General features: G+C 40.7%; 1 long non-coding RNA gene across 1 annotated transcript; it reads left to right on the top strand.

Moving 5' to 3' along the window:
* The first annotated feature begins 11,912 nt into the window (after nucleotides 1-11,912).
* On the top strand, nucleotides 11,913-14,647 carry LOC121846596. The gene is made up of 3 exons (XR_006083518.1): nucleotides 11,913-12,015; nucleotides 12,124-12,258; nucleotides 12,598-14,647. It is a non-coding gene; the product is annotated as an uncharacterized LOC121846596 (long non-coding RNA).
* The last annotated feature ends 11,046 nt before the right edge of the window (nucleotides 14,648-25,693 follow it).

Genomic DNA, 25,693 nt, shown 5'->3' on the forward strand with positions numbered 1-25,693 from the left:
ATGCCGCCTGATCCAGGACAATTTCAGACAACCTACGAATGAATAATACATGGTCTACAATATCGAATGCCTTCGACAGGTCAGTGAAAAGGGCAGCACAATGCTGCATTTCATCCATACAGATTACTATACCATTTTTCACAGGGCTGTTCATTTCTCCTAAGTGGAGATTCTCTTTTCTCCCTCACTCACTTCTCCATCCTCATTTGAATTCCATGCTGTCACTGTCACTTGTCCACTCAAGCTTAACATTGTTGTCATCTATCGCCCACTATGTGGCCTTAGATAGTTCCTCAATGAGCTTGACACCTTGATAAGCTAATTTCCTGATGCTGGGCGACATCGACCTCCCAACTTTTGCATTTGATTCATTTCTTTCCAACAACTCACCCTTTCGCAGTCCCCTCCCACTCACAAGGCAGGCAATACGCTTGACTTCATCTTTAATAGAGGCTGTTCAGCTACTAATCTCGCTATAACTCCCCTCCAGGTCGCTGATCACTACTTTGTTTCCTTTTCTGTCTTCCTCTTCTCCAACTCTAACCACTCAGCCCCTACTCAGATGGCCATTCTCCATCGAAATCTTCTCTCTCTCTCTCTCTCCCACTACTCTCTCCTCTTCTATCCTATCATCTCTCCCTTCGCTAAATCCTTCTCTCTCCTTTCTCCTGATTCTGCCTCTTTGACTTCCCTTTCCACATCATATGACTTGCATTATTCCCTTTCCTCCCAGCCGGCTCGGCCCTCTGCTCCGTGGCTGAGTGACTCATTGTGAGCTTACAGAACAGGGATTTTTTATTTTTTTTAACTAAACTTCCGGAGGACCTATCATCCTTGTTTAAACCTGGGGTGGCGTAGTATGACAGTTGTGAGACTTTTGACAAATGTGAGGTGGTAGAGAAATTTGTGTAGCCGATCCTACACCACCCCAGGTTTAAACGAGCATGGAGAGCTCTGCCTAACATACACTACTGTTCAAAAGTTTGGGGTCACTTAGCAGTGTTCTTGTTTTTGAAAGAAAAGCAAATTTTTTGTGCATTAAAATAACATCCAAATTGATCAGAAATACAGTGTAGCTTCATTAAATAGTACCAGCAAAACACCAGTCTCAACGTCAACAGTGAAGAGGCAACCCCGGGATGCTGGCCTTTTAGGCAGAGTTCCTCTGTTCAGTGTCTGTGTTGGCCAGTCTGAGATATGGCTTTTTCTTGGCAGCATCCCGGAGTCGTCTCTTCACTTGGATTAGCCAACACAATGTGCCATTGGAACACAGGAGTGATGGTTGCTGATAATGGGCCTCGGTACGCCTACTGTATGCAGACTCCATAAAAAAATCAGCTGTTTCCAGCTACAATAGTAATTTACAACATTAACAATGTCTACACTGTATTTCTGATCAATTTGATGTTATTGTAATGGACAAGAAATGTGCTTTTCTTTCAAAAAACAAGGACATTTCTAAGTGACCCCAAACTTTTGAACGGGCTCACTTACAGACTTATCCTAAAATGGATTAAATTGTTTTTTCCCCTTATCTACACACAATTCTCCATTATGACAAAGCAAAAACTTATTTTTTGGTGCAAATTTATGAAAACAAAAACCGGTGAGATGTCTGATCTATCATCTCTGGAGAGACCTGAAAATAGCTGTGCAGCGACAGTCCCCATCCAACCTGACCGAGCTTGAGAGGATCTGCAGAAAAGAAGAATGGGAGAAACTCCCCAAGCTTCTAGGGTCATACCCAAAAAGACTCGAGGCTGTAATTGCTTCAACAAAGTACTGAGTAAAGGGTCTGAATACTTATGTAAATGTAATATTTCAGTTTAAGATGTCTAAAAACCTGTTTTTGCTTTATCATTATGGGGTATTGTGTGTAGATTGATTCAATTGTATTTGTTCCTCATCAATTTTAGATTAAGAATGTAACCAAATTGTGGAAGAGTGAAGGGGTCTGAATACTTTCTGAATTCACTGTAAACTGTTTATTTGTAAAAAAAAAAAATCTAAACCTGTTTTCGCTTTCTCATTATGGGTTATTGTGTGTAGATTGATGAGGGGGGGAAATGTAATTAATTTTAGACAATGTGGAAAAAGTCAAGGGTTATGAATACTTTCCGAATGCACTGCACATACAGGTATTTAAAGTTTTGGATTGAGTAGCAAAATAAAAAAAAGTCAACAGGTTGCAAGTTTACATGTTTTATTTTGTCCTTCACCATTAGTCAAAACCTCAGACTCTTTTAATCCTTGTCAAAGGACAAGGAGCACAGAGGAGAACACAATGAAATATACAAACAAGCAAAAACAGGTGCAGGGTCTAGGGAAGCACTACCTAAACATGAATGAAACTTAATCAAGATAAATCAAATATTATTTCAATTTAGACAGTCAAAAACTAACAACCAACCACATGGCAACTTCCCTCTTACCTGTACCTTCACCAGGTGGCAGCCAAATGTGAGGTAGAGAAATAAGTAGCCGATCCTGCACCCACCTAGGTTTAAACAAAAGCATGGGGAGCAATGCCTAACATACAGTACATACAGGTTATTAATGGTAAACTTGCCCTTAGAACCAACTTCTCTGGGTGTAAATGACATACAGTTGAAGTTGGAAGTTTACATACACTTACAGTGGGGAGAACAAGTATTTGATACACTGCCGATTTTCCTACTTACAAAGCATGTAGGTCTGTAATTTATATCATAGGTACACTTTAACTGTGAGAGACGGAATCTAAAACAAAAATCCAGAAAATCACATGGTATGATTTTTAAGTAATTAATTTGCATTTTATTGCATGACATTAGTATTTGATACATCAGAAAAGCAGAACTTAATATTTGGTACAGAAACATTTGTTTGCAATTACAGAGATCATACATTTCCTGTAGTTCTTGACCAGGTTTGCACACACTGCAGCAGGGATTTTGGCCCACTCCTCCAGATCCTTCAGGTTTCGGGGCTGTCGCTGGGCAATACGGACTTTCAGCTCCCTCCAAAGATTTTCTACTGGGTTCAGGTCTGGAGACTGGCTAGGCCACTCCAGGACCTTGAGATGCTTCTTACGGAGCCACTCAGTTGCCCTGGCTGTGAGTTTTGGGTCGTTGTCATTCTGGAATACCCAGCTTCAATGCTCTTACTGAGGGAAGGAAGTTGTTGGCCAAGATCTCACGATACATGGCCCCATCCATCCTCCCCTCAATACGGTGCAGTCATCCTGTCCCCTTTGCAGAAAAGCATCTCCAAAGAATGTTTCCACCTCCATGCTTCACGGTTGGGATGATGTTCTTGTGCTTGTACTCATCCTTCTTCTTCCTCCAAACACGGCGAGTGGAGTTCAGACCAAAAAGCTCTATTTTTGTCTCATCAGACCACATGACATTCTCCCATTCCTCCTCTGGATCATCCAGATGGTCATTGGCAAACTTCAGACGGGCCTGGACATGCGCTGGCTTGAGCAGGGGGACCTTGCGTGCGCTGCAGGATTTTAATCCATGACGGCGTAGTGTGTTACTAATGGTTTTCTTTGAGACTGTGGTCCCAGCTCTCTTCAGGTCATTGACCAGGTCCTGCCGTGTAGTTCTGGGCTGATCCCTCACCTTCCTCATGATCATTGATGCCCCACGACGTGAGATCTTGCATGGAGCCCCAGACCGAGGGTGATTGACCGTCATCTTGAACTTCTTCCATTTTCTAATAATTACGCCAACAGTTGTTGCCTTCTCACCAAGCTGCTTGCCTATTGTCCTATAGTCCATCCCAGCCCTGTGTAGGTCTACAATTTTAGCCCTGATGTCCTTACACAGTTCTCTGGTCTTGGCCATTGTGGAGAGGTTGGAGTCTGTTTGATTGAGTGTGTGGACAGGTGTCTTTTATACAGGTAACGAGTTCAAACAGGTGCAGTTAATACAGGTCATGAGTGGAGAACAGGAGGGATTCTTAAAGAAAAACTAACAGGTCTGTGAGAGCCGGAATTCTTACTGGTTGGTAGGTGATCAAATACTTATGCCATGCAATAAAATGCAAATGAATTACTTAAAAATCATACAATGTGATTTTCTGGATTTTTGTTTTAGATTCCGTCTCTCACAGTTGAAGTGTACCTATGATAAACATTACAGACCTCTACCTGCTTTGTAAGTAGGAAAACCTGCAAAATCGGCAGTGTCTCAAATACTTGTTCTCCCCACTGTAGGTTGGAGTCATTAAAACTAGTTTTTCAACCACTCATGAGAAAATCAAAAGAAATCAGCCAAGACCTAAGAAAAGAATTGTAGACCTCCACAAGTCTGGTTCATCCTTGGGAGCAATTTCCAAATGCCTGAAGATACCACATTCATCTGTACAAACAATAGTACACAAGTATAAACACCATGGGACCACACAGCCTGTGTGAAAGAGAAAGACCATTATGATTTATACTAGCCCAGGCGCAATTTTAACTTTGGCCACTAGATGGCAGCAGTGTATGTGCAAAGTTTTAGACTGATCCAATGAACTACTGCATATGTATTCAAAATGTTGTATCAAGACTGCCCAAATGTGCCTAATTGGTTTATTCATACATTTTCAAGTTCATAATTGTGCACTCTCCTCAAACAATAGCATGGTATTCTTTCACTGTAATAGCTACTCTAAATTGGACAGTGCAGTTAGATTAACAAGAATTTAAGCTTTCTGCCCATATCAGATATGTATATGTCCTGGGATTTATTTTTGTTTCTTACAACCTCATGCTAGTCACATTAGCCTACGTTAGCTCAACCGATCCTGTAGAGGTTTTAAACAAAATATTTTTCTCTGAGCAATTGTATTAACATAAAATAAAATCATTTCATTTTTTTTTGCATAAAATATAGCTCAGTATTTGTGTTGTTTATTTTATAGTGTTTTTTTTGCTAATCTTTATCAAGGGTGCCAATAATTATGGACTTGATTGTATATTGCCTTGATGCTTCCTTGACTCAAAGGCTACTGATGTTACATAAAATCCAAAAGGAACATTTTCAAATATATGATAAAATGTATATTTTTTTCTTATCCATTTCTCACACATCCATGTACTTTTATGGAAAAAAGTAGGAGGATTATATAGCATGTACATTTGTAGTCATACATCGTAAACGTCAAAGCTCTCTGGTGTTGTTAAATAGTGGTCGTTTACCCTCTACTGCAATCACGGACTGGTTGTGTGATCCACTAAGTTATTAACCAGAAGGTGATGAGATACGACAGCTGTGAGTTTGAAGCCCATTCGGGCTTGAAGCCCTGCTGGTCCCAGAGTAAAATAGGTCAAATGTGACGAAGTACCTGATTATAAAAATGCATATAAAACTTTGTGGACGTAGCCTACATTTAGTTGTACCTGTCCATGTAGCCTCATAATATACAATATATGATTATTAGACCCTAGCAGTGTGTTTGTGTACAAGGCTGAAGAAAGTCATAGCTTCTTATTGAATTCATTATTAATCTTAATTTTCAAGATGTTGACTGCACCTCTCTTCTCAACACAATAACACAATGAATGTCATTTCAAAGGGGGGAAAAACCTTCCATGGGAGAGTTGTGACACAAGTTGTGACATCACAAGTTGTGACAGTTGTCAGGAACTTGGCACACTACGCTGTGAGCTATTTGTCCAGACACATTACCACACGTGACGTAGTTATTTTGATTATCAGAACGTGCTAGTGGACTACTTTTGTGAAAATGTGTTGGATCACATCTAGCTACATCGACAATTTTAAATTGGCTGATTCTAAATCTGTTAACAAATCAAATCAAATCGAATTGTATTGGTCACATACACATGGTTAGCAGATGTTCATGTGAGTGTAGCGAAATGCTTGTGCTTCTAGTTCCGAAAGTGCAGAATATCTAACAAGTAATCTAACAATTCCCTAACAACTACCTGATACACACAAATCTAAAGGGGTGAATGAGAATATGTGAATATAAAAATATGTGACGAGCGACGTAGGCAAGGTGTAATAGATGGTATAAAATACAGTATATACATATGATATGAGTAATGTAAGATATGTAAACATTATTAAAGTGACATTATTTAACGTGGCATTGTTTAAAGTGACTAGTGATCCATTTATTAAAGTGGCCAGTGATTGCGTCTCAATGTAGACAGCAGCCTTTCTGAGTTAGTGATGTCTGTTTAGCACTCTAATGGCCTTGAGATAGAAGCTGTTTTTCAGTCTCTCGGTCCCAGCTTTGATGCACCTGTACTGACGTCGCCTTCTGGATGGTAGAGGTGTGAACAGGCAGTGGCCCGGGTGGTTGTTGTCCTTGATGATCTTTTTGGCCTTCCTGTGACATCGGGTGTTGTAGGTCTCATGGAGGGCAGGTAGTTTGCCCCCAGTGATGCGTTGGAACGGATATAATGATGTGCTCAGCTGGTCGTCCTCAGCATCTTGGCTAAGGTATAACCCCCCCATGTTTATAGTGTATGGTAGGAACTACTTTAAAACAAGTGTTATATAGCCTAGTTAACATTCAGCAGTTGTAAGAGGGGTGTCCTTTACCATGAAACACTGTCCATTGGTGGAGGGGGAAATGTCTGGTTGTGGAATAGTAATCCAATACACATGAGATGAATGTGTGCGATCACATTACAAAATGCCTGTCCCCAAGCTGCATAGTCTAGTCTATTTGTTCTGTTTTTCCTACGAGGAAAGGGGAGTGCTGAAAAACACTCCATTGCTGAAGGCACCTCTTAGCCCCCAAAATGAAGCGTTCTCCTGGGGCACTGGTAGCTGGGAATGCTGCAATTGCCTCCACACCAGATCATTAAAAACAAATGCTGCATAGTGGCACACAAGCTCCATAGGGACCTGAGGCAAACTCTCAAAATACTGGAAATATGAAGGCCTACAGGCACTATTAGGCTACGCTAAGGTATATGCATATGATGCGAGAGCCGTGATAAGGTCTATCTGCATATGTTGCCGTCTTAACTGCCTGGAGGGAAGGAAGGGGAGCAGGAGGGATGGTGGGTATAAATAGACAGAGTTCAACTATGAGATCCTTCGGGGTCCAAAGTGGGGGCTCGTCTGGGTCTGGGTTTTGATTTCCCCCAAGACGAGGAGAGAGGTACTTTGGGTACAAGCTGTACCTTAACATCTCTTGTAATCTTGCCACTTCTCAAATCAAATCAAATCATCAAATCAAATTTGATTTGCCACATACACATGGTTAGCATATGTTAATGCGAGTGTAGCGAAATGCTTGTGCTTCTAGCTCCGACAATGCAGTGATATCCAACGAGTAATCTAACCTAACAATTTCACAACAATTACCTTATACACACAAGTGTAAAGGAATGAATAAGAATATGTACATAAAAATATATATGAATGAGTGATGGTACAGAACGGCATAGGCAAGATGCAGTGGATGGTGTAGAGTACAGTATATACATATGAGATGAGTAATGTAGGGTATGTAAACATTATATAACATGGCATTGTTTAAAGTGGCTAGTGATACATTACATCAAGATGGCAAGATGCAGTGGATGGTATAGAGTACAGTATATACATATGAGATGAGCAATGTAGGGTATGTAAACATTAAATGAAGTGGCATTGTTTAAAGTGGCTAGTGATACATTTATTACATACATTTTTCCAGTGGCTGGAGTTGAGTCAGTATGTTGGCAGCTGTCACTCAATGTTAGTGATGGCTGTTTATCAGTCTGATGGCCTTGAGATAGAAGCTGTTTTTCAGTCTCTCGGTCCCTGCTTTGATGCACTGGTACTGATCTCGCCTTCTGGATGATAGCGGGATGAACAGGCAGTAACTCGGGAGGTTGTTGTCCTTGATGATATTTTTGTGCAGACCTCACTACCCGCTGGAGAGCCTTACGGTTATGGGTGGAGCAGTTGTGATACAGCCCGACAGGATGCTCTCGATTGTGTATCTGTAAAAGATTGTGAGTGTTTTTGGTGACAAGACAAATTTCTTCAGCCTCCTGAGGTTGAAGAGGCGTTGCTGCACCTTCTACACCATGCTGTCTGTGTGGTTGGACCAATTCAGTTTGTCCGTGATGTGTATGCCGAGGAACTTAAAACTTTCTACCCTCTCCACTACTGTCCCGTCGATGTGGATAGGGGCGTGCTCCCTCTGCTGTTTCCTGAAGTCCACGATCATCTCCTTTGTTTTGTTGACATTGAGTGTGAGGTCATTTTCCTGACACCACACTCTGAGGACCCTCAGCTCCTCCCTGTAGGCCGTCTCGTCGTTGTTGGTAATCAAGCCTACCACTGTTGTGTCGTCTGCAAACTTGATGATTGAGTTGGAGGCGTGCATGGCCACGCAGTCGTGGGTGAACAGGGAGTACAGGAGAGGGCTGAGAACGTACCCTTGTGGGGCCCCAGTGTTGAGCATCTGCGGGGTGGAGATGTTGTTACCTACCCTCACCACCTGGGGGCGGCCTGTCAGAAGTCCAGGACCCAGTTGCACAGGGCGGGGTCGAGACCTAAGGTCTCGAGCTTGATGACGAGTTTGGAGGGTACTATGGTGTTGAATGCTGAGCTGTAGTCGATGAACAGCATTCTCACATAGGTATTCCTCTTGTCCAGATGGGTTAGGGCAGTGTGCAGTGTGATTGCGATTGCGTCGTCTGTGGACCTATCGGGCGGTAAGCAAATTGTAGTGGGTCTAGGGTGTCAGGTAGGGTGGAGGTGATATGGTCCTTGACTAGTCTCTCAAAGCACTTCATGATGACGGAAGTGAGTGCTACGGGGCAGTAGTCATTTAGCTCAGTTACCTTAGCTTTCTTGGGAACAGGAACAATGGTGGCCCTCTTGAAGCATGTGGGAACAGCAGACTGGGATAAGGATTGATTGAATATGTCCGTAAACACACCAGCCAGCTGGTCTGCGCATGCTCTGAGGACGCGGCTAGGGATGCCGTCTGGGCCGCCAGCCTTGTGAGGGTTAAACCTCTTGATTCTAGCCATCCCGGATCCGGGATTGTGAATACAGCCTCAAGCTCATTACCATAACGCAACGTTAACTATTCATGAAAATCGCAAATGAAATGAAATAAATATATTTGCTCTCAAGCTTAGCCTTTTGTTAACAACACTGTCATCTCAGATTTTCAAAATATGCTTTTGAACCATAGCTAAACAAGCATTTGTGTAAGAGTATTGATAGCCTAGCATAGCATTTAGCCTAGCATTCAGCATGCAACATTTTCACAAAAACAAGAAAAGCATTCAAATAAAATCATTTACCTTTGAAGAACTTCAGATGTTTTCAATGAGGAGACTCTCAGTTAGATAGCAAATGTTCAGTTTTTCCAAAAAGATTATTTGTGTAGGACAAATCGCTCCGTTTTGTTCATCACATTTGGCTACGAAAAAAACCTGTATCCAGGAGTGTAATTCTCTCCGCAAGCTCATTAGCATAACGCAACCTTAACTATTCATGAAAATCGCAAATGAAATGAAATAAATATATTAGCTCTCAAGCTTAGCCTTTTGTTAACAACACTGTCATCTCAGATTTTCAAAATATGCTTTTGAACCATAAACATGCATTTGTGTAACAGTATGGATAGCCTAGCATAGCATTAAGCCTGGCATTCAGCATGCAACATTTTCACAAAAACAAGAAAAGCATTCAAATAAAATCATTTACCTTTGAAGAACTTCAGATGTTTTCAATGAGGAGACTCTCAGTTAGATAGCAAATGTTCAGTTTTTCCAAAAAGATTATTTGTGTAGACAAATCGCTCCGTTTTCTTCATCACGTTTGGGTAAGAAAAAAAACGAAAATTAAGTCATTACAACGCAAACTTTTTTCCAAATTAACTCCATAATATCGACAGAAACATGGCAAACGTTGTTTAGAATCAATCCTCAAGGTGTTTTTCACATATCTATCGATGATAAATCATTCGTGGCAGTTGACTTTCTCCTCTGAAGAAAATGGAACGCGCATGGACCTAGAGATTACGCAATAATTTCGACGCAGGACACCGGGCGGACACCTGGTAAATGTAGTCTCTTATGGTCAATCTTCCAATGATATGCCTACAAATACGTCACAATGCTGCAGACACCTTGGGAAATGGCAGAAAGTGCAGGCTCATTCCTGGCGCATTCACAGCCATATAAGGAGACATTGGAACACAGCGCCTTCAGAATCTGGGGCATTTCCTGTATGAAATTTCATCTTGGTTTCGCCTGTAGCACTAGTTCTGGGGCACTCACAGATAATTTCTTTGCAGTTTTTGGAAACGTCAAACGTTTCTTTCCAAAGCTGTCAATTACATGCATAGTCGAGCATCTTTTTGTGACAAAATATCTTGTTTAAAGCGGGAACTTTTTTTATCCAAAAATTAAAAGAGCGCCCCCTATCTCGAAGAAGTTAACACGTTTAAATGTTTTGCTCACGTCGGCTACAGTGAAGGAGAGCCCGCGGGTTTTGGTAGCGGGCCATGTCAGTGGTACTGTGTTGTTCCTCAAAGCGAGCAAAGAAGTTGTTTAATCACCGCAATGCAGAACATATCCCAGTTCACGTGATCGAAGCAATCTTGAAGCGTGGAATCCGATTGGCCAGACCAGCGTTGAACAGACCTGAGCGTGGGAGCTTCCTGTTTTAGTATCTGTCTATAGATAAAATTGACAAAATTGAGTCGTGGTCAGATTTTCCAAAAGGAGGGTGGGGGAGGGTGTTATATGCATCGCGGAAGTTAGAATAACAATGGTCTAGGGTTTTGCTAGCCCTGGTTGCGCAATCTGTCACGTAGAGTAGGCCAGATGGCTAAACTGGATAACCTAACCTCTATAAAAATAAAAAGATGGCGGAACCGCAAAAGTTCTTCTGTGCAAAGGTGTTTATTTACAAGTGATTCCGGAACAGAAAATAACAGTACTGCCATCAACGTCTACCTTATGGGACAGCTTAACAACAATGCTGCCCCATCCACAGCTCAATCCAAAAATCCCCTTAGAGACTGGAGAGAGGCTCCTTTTGTAGGGCTAGCCCCTCCCCTCAGAACAATTAACCCTAATTAATTAATCAATTAACAATACAAACCTACATTTTCCATGAACTAAACATACTAAAGGATATACATTGCAACACGGTTTTAAACAATATCACAACATAACATTTACAACATTACATCATTACTGACAATATCTTTCAATATGCCCATATGCATTAATGAGCCATTTGGGACAGGCACTATAAAGCCAACCCAATTCCCTTAGCTCGGGTCCTTTTCCAGCATACCCAGAAGCTACAGAGATGGAGAGAGAGGAACAGAACAAACAAACAATGCGCTCATCCACAACATTGATAAGTATAATAATTATTGTATCTCTCAAATATGAACATTGACAAGTGTGAAATGCATGCACCAAGACAGAAGTTAAATTGTGTGTCGACCCACATTGTTAACTTATGGTATAATGGCGCAGGGAGGAGTGATGAATATGTGTGTGCGTTAAAGAACCAAATGCTGCCCGCGGCCAGTGACGGACTTCTACGTCACACAATCGATATGCTGATAGAATTTAGGGAGCCTTGTTTTAAGATTAGCCTTGTTAAAATCCCCAGTTACAATAAATACAGCCTCAGGATATGTGGTTTCCAGTTTACATAGAGTCAAATGAAGTCCATTCAGGGCCGTCGATGTGTCTGCTTGGGGGGGATATGCGGCTGTGATTATAGTCGAAGAGAATTCTCTTGGTCGGCATTTCATTGTGAGGAATTCTAAGTCAGGTGAACAGAAGGACTTGAGTTCCTGTATGTTGTTATGATCACACCACATCTCGTTAATCATAAGGCATACACCCCCGCCCTTCTTCTTACCAGAAAGATGCTTGTTTCTGTCGGCGTGATGTGTGAAGAAACCAGCTGGCTGTACCGACTCCGATAGCGTGTCTCGAGTGAGCTATGTTTCCATGAAACAAAGAAGGTTACAGTCTCTGATGTCTCTCTGGAAGGCTACCCTTCTCCTCTGAATGGCCTGTGGGTAGGATGAACCCTCTGATTATTTTCAATGGCAAAGCAGGTCGGGACAGATTGCATTTTTTTGACCCTTTGCAAACAATAATGCAACCATTTCTCTCTCTCTCTTCAGGTCAAATTTTGCGAAAAGCACAAACCCAGACAGAATGCAAGTAGAGTACCTAAGTAGCTGCAGTTCGGAAGAAGCTCTTTACCACACACTGGCAAGAGACGCACTGATTGTTTCGTTATGGTCTAAGATATTACGGTAAAGATTATGAAACAGTGTGTATCTTTTTTCTCTTCATATTTGGGATTCAACAGAACAACAGGAATGTGTACTCGTCACAAAGAACTGTTCAATCAAGTGGTCACTAAATATTTTAAGCAGATCACTGTGTGTGTGTGTGTGTGTGTGTGTGTGTGTGTGTGTGTGTGTGTGTGTGTGTGTGTGTGTGTGTGTGTGTGTGTGTGTGTGTGTGTGTGTGTGTGTGTGTGTGTGTGTGTGTGTGTGTGTGTGTGTGTGTGTTGTCATGACGTTGCCTGTTGGGTAAGGTTTATGACCCCCCCCATAAATACCTTTCCCCCTTTTCTCTCCACTCTACAGAATGGACTCTTGGAAAGCCCTTTGTTAACATAGAGAGAGTATGGTAACATCAAAAGGTTGGGGAATGAAACAATATCTCCATTTCTCAACCAGTTGAAAGTGTCCGATGGTACCTAAAGAATATGATGTCAGAGCAGTTGGTGTCTGGGACATTATATCTTGATGATCGGATCACATAAATTGTATCGGAAAGTCTATTGGAAAGTCTACACAATCTAGTTATCAGATTCACATGGAATTGTTATGCAATTGAAACTATTTGTGAAAGGATGAAAAAATGTAAGTTTAGCTTCTAAATGAGTTGTTTTCATAAGTAAACTATGCTCAATCAGTGGCCACGCCCAAGTGAACAAACATTGGTTGAGAACTATGAAACACGCCCTTCTCTGCCACAGTACAAAAGCCCGTCGACAGAAGTCAACCTTAGTTCCAGATGACGTGAGGAATGGTGTTCATAAGTTTAAAAAGGCTAATTTCAACTACAACCTAACGACATTTAGTTCCAGAAATGTTAGGACTGCTGTCTTAACGTTTAAAAGGGCAATTTTCAAAGTGGAGCTGACGATCACCACGCTGGAATGGTGAATTTTGACTAAACCAGCCAGAATGCAGCACAAGCTGATGATGGGAACTTGGTATGAACTTTGAGCGATTATTCACTAAAGAAGTGATATGTTCTAGATGTCGAGTTATCAGCTGCAGCTGTAAACGTACTTGGCCTAGAAAAGGACGGACAATCTCCAAAGAACGACAGGGTACTTTAACGTATCCACTCTACAACACTACGAGCAGAAATATTAATCAAAGGACAATGTGGGTCTCTGCTGGGTAAGCCAGTCTTCCTTCTTCGAACCATCTATCGAAGGGCAGCTCAGAGTAAATAGAAATATTGCATTTTCCTTTTCCGAATGGGCGGGTATTAGAGTGCATAAGATTCTGTATTTATGGTAGCATAGCTTCTTAAGGTCCAATAGACCCAATCCCTTCCTTTGTGTAACCAGCAGTCATATCGGGTTAGCCCACTGGGGGCTTTTCATGATTAGTAATCGATGTGTGATCTATCCTGTGTATATATATATGTAATTCTGTGTGACTATTTAGTAAATAAATAATTAAGCTAATTTGTGTATTGCTGATGAATGCCTCCATGGTGCCCCAGGTTATTAATGGTTTAATTGTTGCATGGTTTAATTCAATCACATAATCAATTAAACGTTAGGTAATCGATTTTATAAAATAGCATGTCATATAATTTAATCATAGTCAGACACGGCAGTGTTTATTAAAAAAAACGACTTCTTTGGATTCCAGGATCATCGCCCATTTACTCAGTGATCCTCTACGTATCAGAAAGCTCTTGAGCACTCTAAATAAACGTTCAAACGAAGGCTGAGAGCCAGTGCTTTGGAACAGGATTCAAACTAAATTCAATGCCCTGGCATCACAATACACTTGACTTAATTGAGCTACATAATCAATTTTAGGATGATTTGGACATGAAACATGAAAAATGCTAATATCGGGATATTAACTTGCATTGAATTTGTACCACAAATGCAAAAAGTTAGCATTTGGAGACATTGGCCTGGTGAGTAACCAAAGTATGGATTGCTGTCTTACGATGCGCACACTTCAATGAGGCCAAAGTCTGTGTGTTGTTGTGATCAACACAATCTCACACTCAATTCGTGGAAAAATGTACAAAAAGTATTTCAGCAGATTGCATGTGTTTTTGTGTGGCTTAATTTGTGTGAAAATACACACATTTTTGTGAGACTTAATTCATAAGAAAGGACACACAAAAAATGTGTAACTTCATTCATAAGAAAATGTATTTTTGGGGGGCAAACTTCAGAACAATCTTTTGAAAGTTGTTGGAGCAATGCATTTTGCGCAATGGTGTTCTACACTGCCTTTTTTTGTATCCCACATTTATTTATATAAAAAAACAATGGTGTTAATAACCCAAAATTGTTAATCAGCCAGGTTGTCACCGAAATACATATAGTACAATAGTAGTCTAATTTAAAAAAAAAAATATATATATATATATATTCCTCCATGCAGATCTCCTCTAGAGCAGTGATGTTTTGGGGCTGTTGCTGGGCAACATGGACTTTCAACTCCCTCCAAAGATTTTCTTTGGGAGGAATGGGCCAAAATACCAGCAACAGTGTGTGAAAACCTTGTGAAGACTTACAGAAAACGTTTGACCTCTGCCATTGCCAAAAAGGGTATATAACAAAGTATTGAGAAACTTTTGTTATTGACCAAATACTTATTTTTCACCATAATTTGCAAATAAATAAATTAAAAATCCTACAATGTGATTTTCTGGATTTTTTTCTCCAATTTTGTCTGTCATAGTTGAAGTGTACCTATGATGAAAATTACAGGCCTCTCTCATCTTTTTAAGTGGGAGAACTTGCACAATTGGTGGCTGACTAAATACTTTTTTTGCCCCACTGTAACTAGCAACAATGACAAGAAGCTGCTATGTGGGGAATCGTAGGTGGCTCATTTCAGCTAGTTTTGTCTTGTTCTTGATACCATATCTTGTTATGAGATGTTTTGACTGATGTCACATCTATACAATATGGCAAAATGTTGCTAGCTAGCTAACCAACAATGTAACAATGTACTTACAGAGAACAAGTGCTCATTGTGCAAATGTATAAAGGCTTTCAATAAACATTGGACACAAAATATAGTTTTCATGTTGTCAACTATTTAAGTCAACCCCATCTGTTTTGCCTCATTGTTCCGCATGCATCGGTTTTGTTGCCAACCAACCAACCCGTCTATACAATCACCCACAGGACTACACAACTATTCAATTAATTTATCCTGTTAAGAAGACTACACGGTCTTGTTGACACTTGTGATCCGTTTCTCTTTACCTTCGGACCCACTCCTTTTTTTTTTTTAAAAGCAGAGCTCTTCCCAGTTTTCTTGTGGATGGGTGTTTTGTTCCCCTTCATTAAAATACAGGGAGAAAAACGGGGTAATAAAATTTAAAAAATTAAAGAATAGAGTGTTGAGCAACAATTATGTTGAGCAACAATGTCACATTTTATATTACTACCTATGCTTTTCATGGCTCTTCCAACATTGAAATTGAATTGAGTTGATGGACCTTATTCACGCGATGGTCATTTGAAATCCAAGCTAACTGAAGTGCTCCATTGAAGTCAATGAAGAATCTGGAACTTTATGTTCAAACAAGAGTAATTGCAAATAACCATGACTGTCCATTTAGCAGGGGTGCGATCAGTATGACAGAACTATGTGCAACGTTGAATTCAATGGAAACAGTACTGAACGTTCAGTTGAAAAATGTTGTGATTATGGTGGCCCAGAGGACAATTAACGTATGTTGTGCCGCATGAGTTTTGCAATTTCATATTGATCAGGCCACATCTCCTACCAAACGGCAGCAAATGTACCTCAAAGGCTGTTGAAGAACGGTGTGAGAAACATGTCGTCCTTTACAAACCGCCACACAACGTAGCAAACGTTGAGCGAACTGAACAAACCCCAGGTCATGATAAGGAGTAATCAGGGAATCTCCCCAACTTCGGTTGTGTGTGTGTGTGCACGTCAGTTTTAATCAAGACCAAGGGTAGGGTGTTCAGTATGACTGAATGGTGTGCAACGTTTTATTCAACAGAAGCTCTACTGTAGTTGAAGAACGTTGTGATTATGGTGGCCCAAAGGGCGATTGTGTATGGTGCACTGCAAACGTTTTGCAATTTCAAATGGTCACACCCATATTGTTAGGCCACAGCCACCAAATGGGAGCAAACATCAAAACGGGAGCTAACATCAAACTCAAAGCCTGTTGAATAACAGTGCGCACCATTTGGGGGAAATGTGTAATTCAGTCAAAACCGCCACGCAACGTAGCAATATTTCAACTGAATTGAACGCACCCCAGGTTTATGTGGGTGGGTGGGAGTGTGTGATCAGTGTCACATGTGTTAGATGTCCAGCTTGTGAGGAATGTCTGCTGCCCCAGCAACATAGTGTCAGGTTGATACATCAGCAGCCAGTTGGCGACTCGAATCAATCAATAAGGCTGTTTCCACGATGCTGGCTTTAAACTGGGGACCATGACGCAGACTGCTCCAGACAACGCTCCACTACACTAGAGCCTGGGTTGACAGGGAGCTTTCACGGACAATATTGCACATAAACACACACATTAGCACACATAGTAACTCAGACACACACAAACTATTTTACTAAAACATAGACATTAGGATACCTAAACATGCACACACACACACACTCATAATCTACACTGCATCCTCACCTTGGCTGGCATAGGTGGTTTGAAGGTCTCTCTTCGAGGAGATGAGTGCATATAGATAAGTGTATAGCTTAAACAATCATGCAGTGTACTGTGGATTGACAGTTGTGCAAGACAATAACCACATATCCTAGTGTCAAGGTGTTATCAAATGGAGCTGTCAAATGGAGCTGAGTTTTCCCTCGGTTTTACCTCTTTCAACACCATATTTATGTGTCTCTCACACACACACACACACACACACACACACACACACACACACACAAAATAAACACTCACGCATTCACACACACACACAAATTCTCTCTCCCACACCCTGTCTCTGTCTCACTCATACTTCAAAGGTCAAACGTGAGAAGTTAGCTGCAGCTTGTGCATCTCAAAACCACCTTAATATTCCTTCATGCCCAGCCTGGACATACTGTAAATAGCAGGGCAGGAGAAAAACATCACCACAACAAGAGGCAGAAATAATTAAATGCATATATCACAGGATATAGCTATATGTCAGCGTCACATATTTCTCTCTGATATACGCCGCCCTGCCAAAGAACCAGGCTGCCACGCTAACAGCTATTTCCGCTTCCCAAAAATTATATTTGGTCTGATTCCTCCCTCCCCTCTGCAACAATCTCTCTGATATCGCCTTCTTATGACCTCCCAAGGACCGATTGATGTATGGCATACTGTGTCCCATTAATGGAAAACTAGCCACACAACCATCCGTTAAGTCAGGGTTGCCCAACCCTCTTCCTGGTGAGCTAGGGAGATTCTCAAGTAGGCAAAAGTCCTTTCTTTTTTCAACTCCTCTGTCCTCCTCCTCCATGATCTGGAAACCGATAAGCGGACGTCATATGTAGGAGTGCAATTCGTTAATAGGCGAACAGAGGAGTTTGCTCCTCGATAGCCCCCTTCAGGCCGAGGATACTTGGGTGTATCCTATACGCAAGGGTTTTTAAATTGTCATAGGGAAAATAATTGTATCTAAAAAAATGTCAGGCATATGAGTACATTTCTTTTTACCACTGTACACATACAGTTCCAGTCAAAAGTTTGGACACACCGTCTTATTCCAGGGTTTTTCTTAATTTTTACTATTTTCGACATTGTAGAATAATAGTGAAGACATCAAACTATGAAATAACACATATGGAATCATGTAGTAACCAAAAAAGTGTTAAACAAATCAAAATATATTTTATATTTGAGATTCTTCAAAGTAGCCACCCTTTTCCTTGATGACAGCTTTGCACACTCTTGACATTCTCTCAACCAGCTTCATAATATATTCACCTGGAATGCATTTCAATTAACAAGTGTCCATTGTTAAGTTAATTTGTGGAATTTCTTTCCTTCTAAATGCGTTTGAACCAATTAGTTGTGCTTTGAAAGGTAGGGGTGGTACAGAGAAGATAGCCCTATTTGGTAAAATACCAAGTACATATTACTGTATGTCAAGAACAGCTCAATTAAGTAAAGAGAAATGACAGTCCATCATTACTTTAAGACATGAAGATCAGTTAATACAGAAAATGTGACAGACAACCAGCCCTGGTCCCGACTCTGAGCCATAGCACCGGGAAGATGTTTTGAGTTATGAGAGCTGGGAGGAGGGGGCTGGGCGGTGAAACAAATGCGCCTGTAAAATGAAGCATTGCATGCATATATCATCACATTTGTGAAGTGGCATAAAGTAGAACCTTGTTGTTTGTAGGATTTGTACACATGGGATTTTATTTTTTTGGGGGGGGGGGGAGCTATAGAAGCCTATAGGGTCCGGGAAATCTTTTGCCTTTTATAAATGCATTTCATTAAATTCTTTGTAATTTATAGTGGTGAAAGAAAGTTTATGAACCCTTTAGGATTTTCTCTACTTCTGCATAGATTTGACCTACTGTATGTAATCAGATCTTCATCTAAGTGAATATGATTAAACAAATTACCAGAGGCATAAAGTAACTAATTACAACTACTATCGTTACTGTAATTGAGTAGCTATTTTGAGTATTTTTAAAAGTCAGTAGTTTTACTTCTACTTGAGTCAAATTTCATTAAAGTAACAGTACTTCTACTTGAGTAGGATATTTCAGCACTCTTTCCATCCCTGGTGAGTGAGTGAAAGAGGGAGTTTATGAGTGACTGAGTGATTGACTGAGTGAGCACGTGAGTGAGTGAAAGAGGGAGTGAGTGAAGGAAAAAGTATGAATGGGTGAGTAAGTGAATGTCAGCTGGTCCCATGGCACACACCGGTTGAATCAACGTCGTTTCCACGTAATTTCAATGAAATTTTGTTGAACCAAATGTGGAATAGACATGGCGGTAGGTAGCCAAGTGGTTAGAGCGTTTGGCCAGTAACCGAAAGGTTGCTGGATTGAATCCCCGAGCTGACAAGGTAATAATCTGTCGTTCTGCCCCTGAGCAAGGCAGTTAACCCACTGTTCCACGGGCGCTGAAGACATTGATGCCGATTATGGAAGCCCCCCGCACCTCTAATTCAGAGGGGTTGGGTTAAATGCGGAAGACACATTTCAGTTGAATGCATTCAGTTGTACAACTGACTAGGTATCCCCCTCTCCCATTGAATTGATGTCTGTGTCCAGTGGGAAGTAACAGAAGGGTGAGTGAATGGATTAAATAATCTGTTTATTTCTTGAGTCTGAAGTATATTGAAGTCTGGCAAATGTATTGTTATTAGTTATGCACTTTGTTTTGTATTGCTTTTTTATTTATCAATGCATTTTAATTGCAGTGAATGTTTAATTTATTTTCAAATGTTAATAGTATATTTTGACACTTTATACCTCTATTGTTCTGTATCTAACATCATCATATCTGAACTCCATTTGAAAACATTTCAAAAGTAGGAGACTTTGTATTTCAATTGTTTATTTAAACAGGGACAGACGATTAAAACCTTGGACACATTTAATACAACAGTCAGACGAATTGCACCATCCCTAAACTAATCTCCAGTGCTTTTCGGCAAAAAGAGCACATTTGTAGGTCAATGCTTGTGCGGCAAGAGAAGTATGACTGCATGCACCCAGGCATTTTGTTTGATATTCTTCTCAGCGCTTGTACTGCATCGCCCCCATTGCGTAATCTCAGTTGAAGAGAGTGGGAACGTGAACGAAACATATTCTCTCTCACCCCAGAGGCAGTTTGGAATATCAAAGGAGTCTCGAGTCAGTCAAGGGAGAAAAAAACAACTCAGCTGTAGTGAAAGAACGTCAGACCACGTCAATGGTAATGACGCACACGTACGGATCTATTCCATTGATTTCGGCACCATTTGGTTAGGTGTGGATTTGTTTCAGTATGTAAGAATGCTTATTTTTAATTGACTCTCACAGAAATATTTATTTTACTGTACATTTTATAGTGTTTCAACTGAGGAGGGGATGTGGTAGTCTGGTGGAACCAGCCTGATTGCTGTGTTCACCATTCTGTTTTACTGTAAATAAAATAGATGCAGCGATCAAGCTAGGGATTTGGGTAATCTTGGTGAGTGATGATGTCTACTCCATGCACACTCACTTAAAATACATATTTACACCATTTTAGAGCTTTGACCATCCGCTCTGTAATGTCTCATATTTATTTTAAACACATACTCACCCTGACAGCTCCATTTGATAACACCTTGAGACTAGGATATGTGGTTATTGGATATGTGGATTGCACAACTGTCAATCCACAGTACACTGCATGATTGTTTAAGCTATACACTAATCTATATGCACTATGGCATATTATTTCATGTACTTCCATACAGAATATCATTTTTGTCATAATTCCATTGCAATATATGTGTGTTTGAATGTAGTCAATGCAGCCTTTAAATGTGGTTTCAAATGGCGACACCACATAATACTAATCACAAACTTGGTAACTATGTCCATTAGGTAAATAAAGGCAAACTAATAACTAACGAAAGGATAATTAAAAAGCTTTTGTTTTCAATCATTGGTAATTACACACAGGCTATATGCTTGATAAATTGCTATATATATATTGATGTAGGCCTGAGTCATAAGGTTGACATGAGAGTCCTGAAGTGAGTAATAAGAAAGGAAAATGAGCTTCCGTCCAACAGTAAAGCCAAATCCCCACGAGCCCGCCTTTTGAATGTCAGACATTTGCATCGCTGATCTACCTCCGCTCCCTTGTTTGTGTGATGAGCCTGAATTCCATTACATTGCATTATGTTTCCCATAATGATATACTGTAACCGATGGGTTCCATTTAAAGAATAAAGTGGGGTTTTTTCTATCCTTTTGAATGATCGACGACATCTAATAAAATGTCATTATGAAACAGAATGTTAATTTCCCTGCTGGAAGTTGTGTTGATGGGTGTTTGCGAGCATGCGCGCATGTATAAGTGAGTGTGTGTATGAGAGTGTGTAAATGGTCACCCTGATAAATAAAACTGCTCATTCCGAGGTCATGCCAGCTTTACAAATAAGCCATCCCCAGCAGAATATTCTCATCCTCCCCGCAGTTAATTTGCATGACAGATCTGCATTGGACGAATAGATTAAACACCCTCTCTCTCTTTTCTGATTGGTGGGCAGCACTGGTGGATTAGCATACTTAGAATTTGACTGACAGTTATGTCTGATGTCCGTGGATTAAAAAAAAAAAGTTTTTAGGTAAAGCCTTTTTAGCCATGCGTAATCCATAGGGAAGAAGAGGTTGTTCTGATTTGCTCGCTTGAAGCGAGTTCATTGAGAGGGCTTTTAACTTTCGGGTCCGCTCACAACCGATAAGGTTGCAAATAAAGAAGGTTGGGCTTGTTAAACTCTGGTGCGTTTCGCCTGAATATTGCCAACAAAACTAATGATGCCTCATATAGAGCCGGGTGGCACTCCAATCAATCAGCCATTACAGCAAAATGACAAAGCCCTCACCTTCCCTTCTTAACATATCACTCATGGATGTTCTGTTAGGGTGACGGCTCCTGTTCAATTTACAGTGTCATTAAGCATCGCTCTCCTTAAAGGCAAAGGAAGCCATCTTGGATCCAGTGAGGCTCTGAGCGCACAGTATTAGAGCCAAAGTGTCAGACATACCATGGCAAGTAGTGAGAGAGTGGTCTGTCAGGGTAAAGGGAAGGGTTATGAGTTCATGAGACGGCCATTACGATATCAAATGTATTTGAAAACAGAGTTAAGTTGAAGCTAAGAACACAGTAAACTATGTCAGGCCAGAATGGTGCATAGAGAGCATCACAGAGTCTTATAGCATGTCATGACATTGCGGAATGTGATTGCTGTTCCGAAATGAATGAGAGATGATTGGAGGGGAGGTAAAGAGGTGGGGAAAGCCTCTGCATGCTAAGGCTTATTAGCCAACAGCCATATGTTTTGGCCCCACACTCTTAAAAATGTTGGGTTATTTGGTTTACCCAACTGCTTGGTTGCAGGCATTGGGTCACTTAGTTGGGTTGTTTTCTTTAAAAGGAGCAAGGTTAGATTGGTCAGATCATAATAATAATATCAGATGACTGAAGGTGTAGTTTAGTAGGGGCGATGCTTTCAGATAGTTATTTTTAGCCACCTGTGAGAGTAAATGTCATTCATATTAATCTGTTCTGTTGTCACATGTTACGGTCAAACATTTACATTTTTGAAGCGTCAATGATGCATACAGAAGTGTTTGAGTTCCCTTAAGCCTATGTAAATCCCATTGTTGGGATGCAATAATGTGGCAAACCTTATTATGCAATTAGGTTTTATATTATAATCTATTATAATATGTAATAAATCATCTTAATATTCTAGAAGAATGTGTAAAAACAAATAATAATTTTCAATATGTAAACTTATCATAATGAACAGGTATGACATTTACCCTCACAGGTGGCCAATAAGACCTATCTGATAGTCACACCTCCTGAAAATAACCTAAGGATTACATAAAAAAATTATCCAGCTGCTAGGTCAACCCAGCATGAAAGTAAAAAATACCCAATTGATGGTCAAATTAAACCATGTTTGGGTAATCCAAATAACCCAACATGTTGGGATATTTATGCAACCTGTAGAAAACCCCATCACATTCACGCTCTTTGGCCCTTGGACAAGAGACAAACGTTGCTACTCTGTTGCAAAAGGCGGGCTTCCCCCTATGGGATGTAAACTGGTCGTTCACACCTTTGTTGCTAGGCCAGGTTGCTAGGGTTGCCTTATCTAACTCTCCTAAACAATTCAGCTAACTGGGGTCAGCCAATCACAGGCCCCTATCTGGGGGGCCTGTAACATACCCCCACTACTACCCGTACCCAGTGGTGTAACGTACTTAAGTAGAAATACTTTAAAGTACTTCTTAAGTAGTTTTGGGGGGTATCTGTACTTTACTATTTATATTTTTGACAACTTTTACTTTTACATCACTACATTCCCAAAGAAAATAATGTACTTTTTACTCCATAAATTTTCCCTGACACACAAAAGTACTCGTTACATTTGGAATGTTTGGCAGGTCAGTAAAATTGTCCAATTCACGCACTTAAAGAGAAAATTCCTGGTCATCCCTGCTGCATCTGATCTGGCAGACTCACTAAACACAAATGCTTTGTTTGTAAATTATATCTGAGTGTTGAAGTGTGCCCTTGGCTATCCATAAGTTTAAAAAATAAGAAAATGGTGCCGTCTGGTTTGCTTAATATAATTAATTTGAAATTATTTATACTTATAATACTTAAGTATATTTGAGCAATTACATTTACTTTTGATACTTAAGCATATTTAAAACCAAATACTTTTAGAGTTTTACTCAGTAGTATTTTACTAGGTGACTTTCACTTTTACTTGAGTCATTTTATATTAAGGTATCTTTGCTTCTACTGAAATATGACAATTGGGAACTTTTTCCAACACTGCCTGTACCTCAGTCTCTCGCTACAGCTCCAACAGCTAGTTGACCAACCTCTTGGCTGCATCAACACTCTCAGGACTCACCTGTGGACAGCTCACCCCGTGGATACTTCCCTCTCTGGACATTCTCTACTGTGTAGTGCGTACATGACCATTGTAAATTGTAGCCCTGTCTCCTACTGGTCATTTATATCCTCTAAGCGGGTCACTGGGACAGTTGTACCTATAATCTAAACCGGCACCTCTTTCCGAGACCACCACATGGTGGCGCTCTTTTTCACAACCCAACTGGTTGGGTTAAAATAATCCAGCGTGTGTTCTGTCCAATATTTACCCAGCTCTGGTTTACCAAAGAACCAAAATTGGGCTGTTTTTAACTTTTCTGCATAGTGCATTTTTCTGAGTGCACTATATACTCTTCGACATAGAGTTGTGATGGAAGAGTGGTCAGGTTACTCTGAAGAGGACGCCATTTGGCGCCAAAAAACGTCAGTATACCTGTGTGCCTCTGATCACAGAACAAAGCCTGAGTGTAAGAAGATATATGATGATATATTTTAAAACAGAATTTGTACTCTAAGAAGATTTACTCTAAGAAGAAGATGTGATGGACAAGTGATCTTCTATGTAAATGTTGCCACTAGGAACTGAGGTCACTGACTGAGGTCACTCCATGCTGCTGTCCAAAGAGAGAAAAAAAGAAGTAGAGAGAGAGATCAAGAGCCAAAGATGGCTTCATGAGTTTCCTGAAAGCCTATTGTAACTCTAACATTACATTGAGACATTGAGTTTATTGCATGCAATGGAAAGGGAATGCACCAAACACACCCAAAGTCACACAAATACCCAAACACAGGTGTCATGTACTTGTGATCGTGAACATACATGCTGACACGCACGCACGCCAACACACACACACACACACACACACACACACACACACACACACACACACACACACACACACACACACACACACACACACACACACACACACACACACACACACACATATCACTTTTATGTTGACAGGGGCAATATTTAAATACACACACACATATATAGCATGTGAGTGAAATGAACTTGGATTTCTAACCCTGTCAACTCAGAGGGGACCCTGGTGAAACTGCCCAAAAAACTGAGCCCGTAATTGATCTGACACACAAGACCAACCTGATTGGCTCTCAAAACCCTTCAAAGCATTGGGGGGAAAATAACATTAGCCATCCCGGTCCACCCTTCGGAATCCATTTTCTGTAATTCTGACATTCCGACAAGGCTGGGAGTGCAAAGCTGGTTGAGCTGATTAACAGGAAGTGAACAGGGGAATTTAATTAGCGATGCTCAAGGCATGCGAGGTCCAGGAAAAAAGCCTTTTCTGTCAGAACCTTGGAGTGACAGCAGCTCGGGCCTGGTGAGGAGACAGACAGGAGGTAACAGTGGAGTCATAACTAATCCAGACATTTAATATCCCTCTCGTCAGGCTAAAGTAACAACACCTTTAGCAGCGTGTGTGCAATCTTACTGTAGGTGACAGAGTCAATCAGAAAAAGTGTTTGGAGTGATTATACGGGGGCGTGAGATGCAAGTTTTGGTTACTCCAATTTGCATCACATAAATGGCTCCCAGAATTTTAATCCAAACCGCATTTGAACTTTGAACCTGAATTACGAATCTAATTTGAATTAATTTCCAGTATAACGTTGATGCATGGTAGAGATACTGGGTCATTACTACTGCACATGTGACAGGGTGCACAGGTCCCATTAGTTATAATGTGCCTAGAAAAAGTGTGGTTTGTGTAGGCGTGTGCTGCTGATTTCATTGATAATGAGGGTAGTGTTTAATTGCATGTGTAATGATTCAATCCATCATCCACACTCAGTGGCAATGGAATTCTATCC

The sequence above is a fragment of the Oncorhynchus tshawytscha genome, linkage group LG05 (assembly GCF_018296145.1).
Source record: "Oncorhynchus tshawytscha isolate Ot180627B linkage group LG05, Otsh_v2.0, whole genome shotgun sequence".
Lineage (NCBI taxonomy): Eukaryota > Metazoa > Chordata > Actinopteri > Salmoniformes > Salmonidae > Oncorhynchus > Oncorhynchus tshawytscha.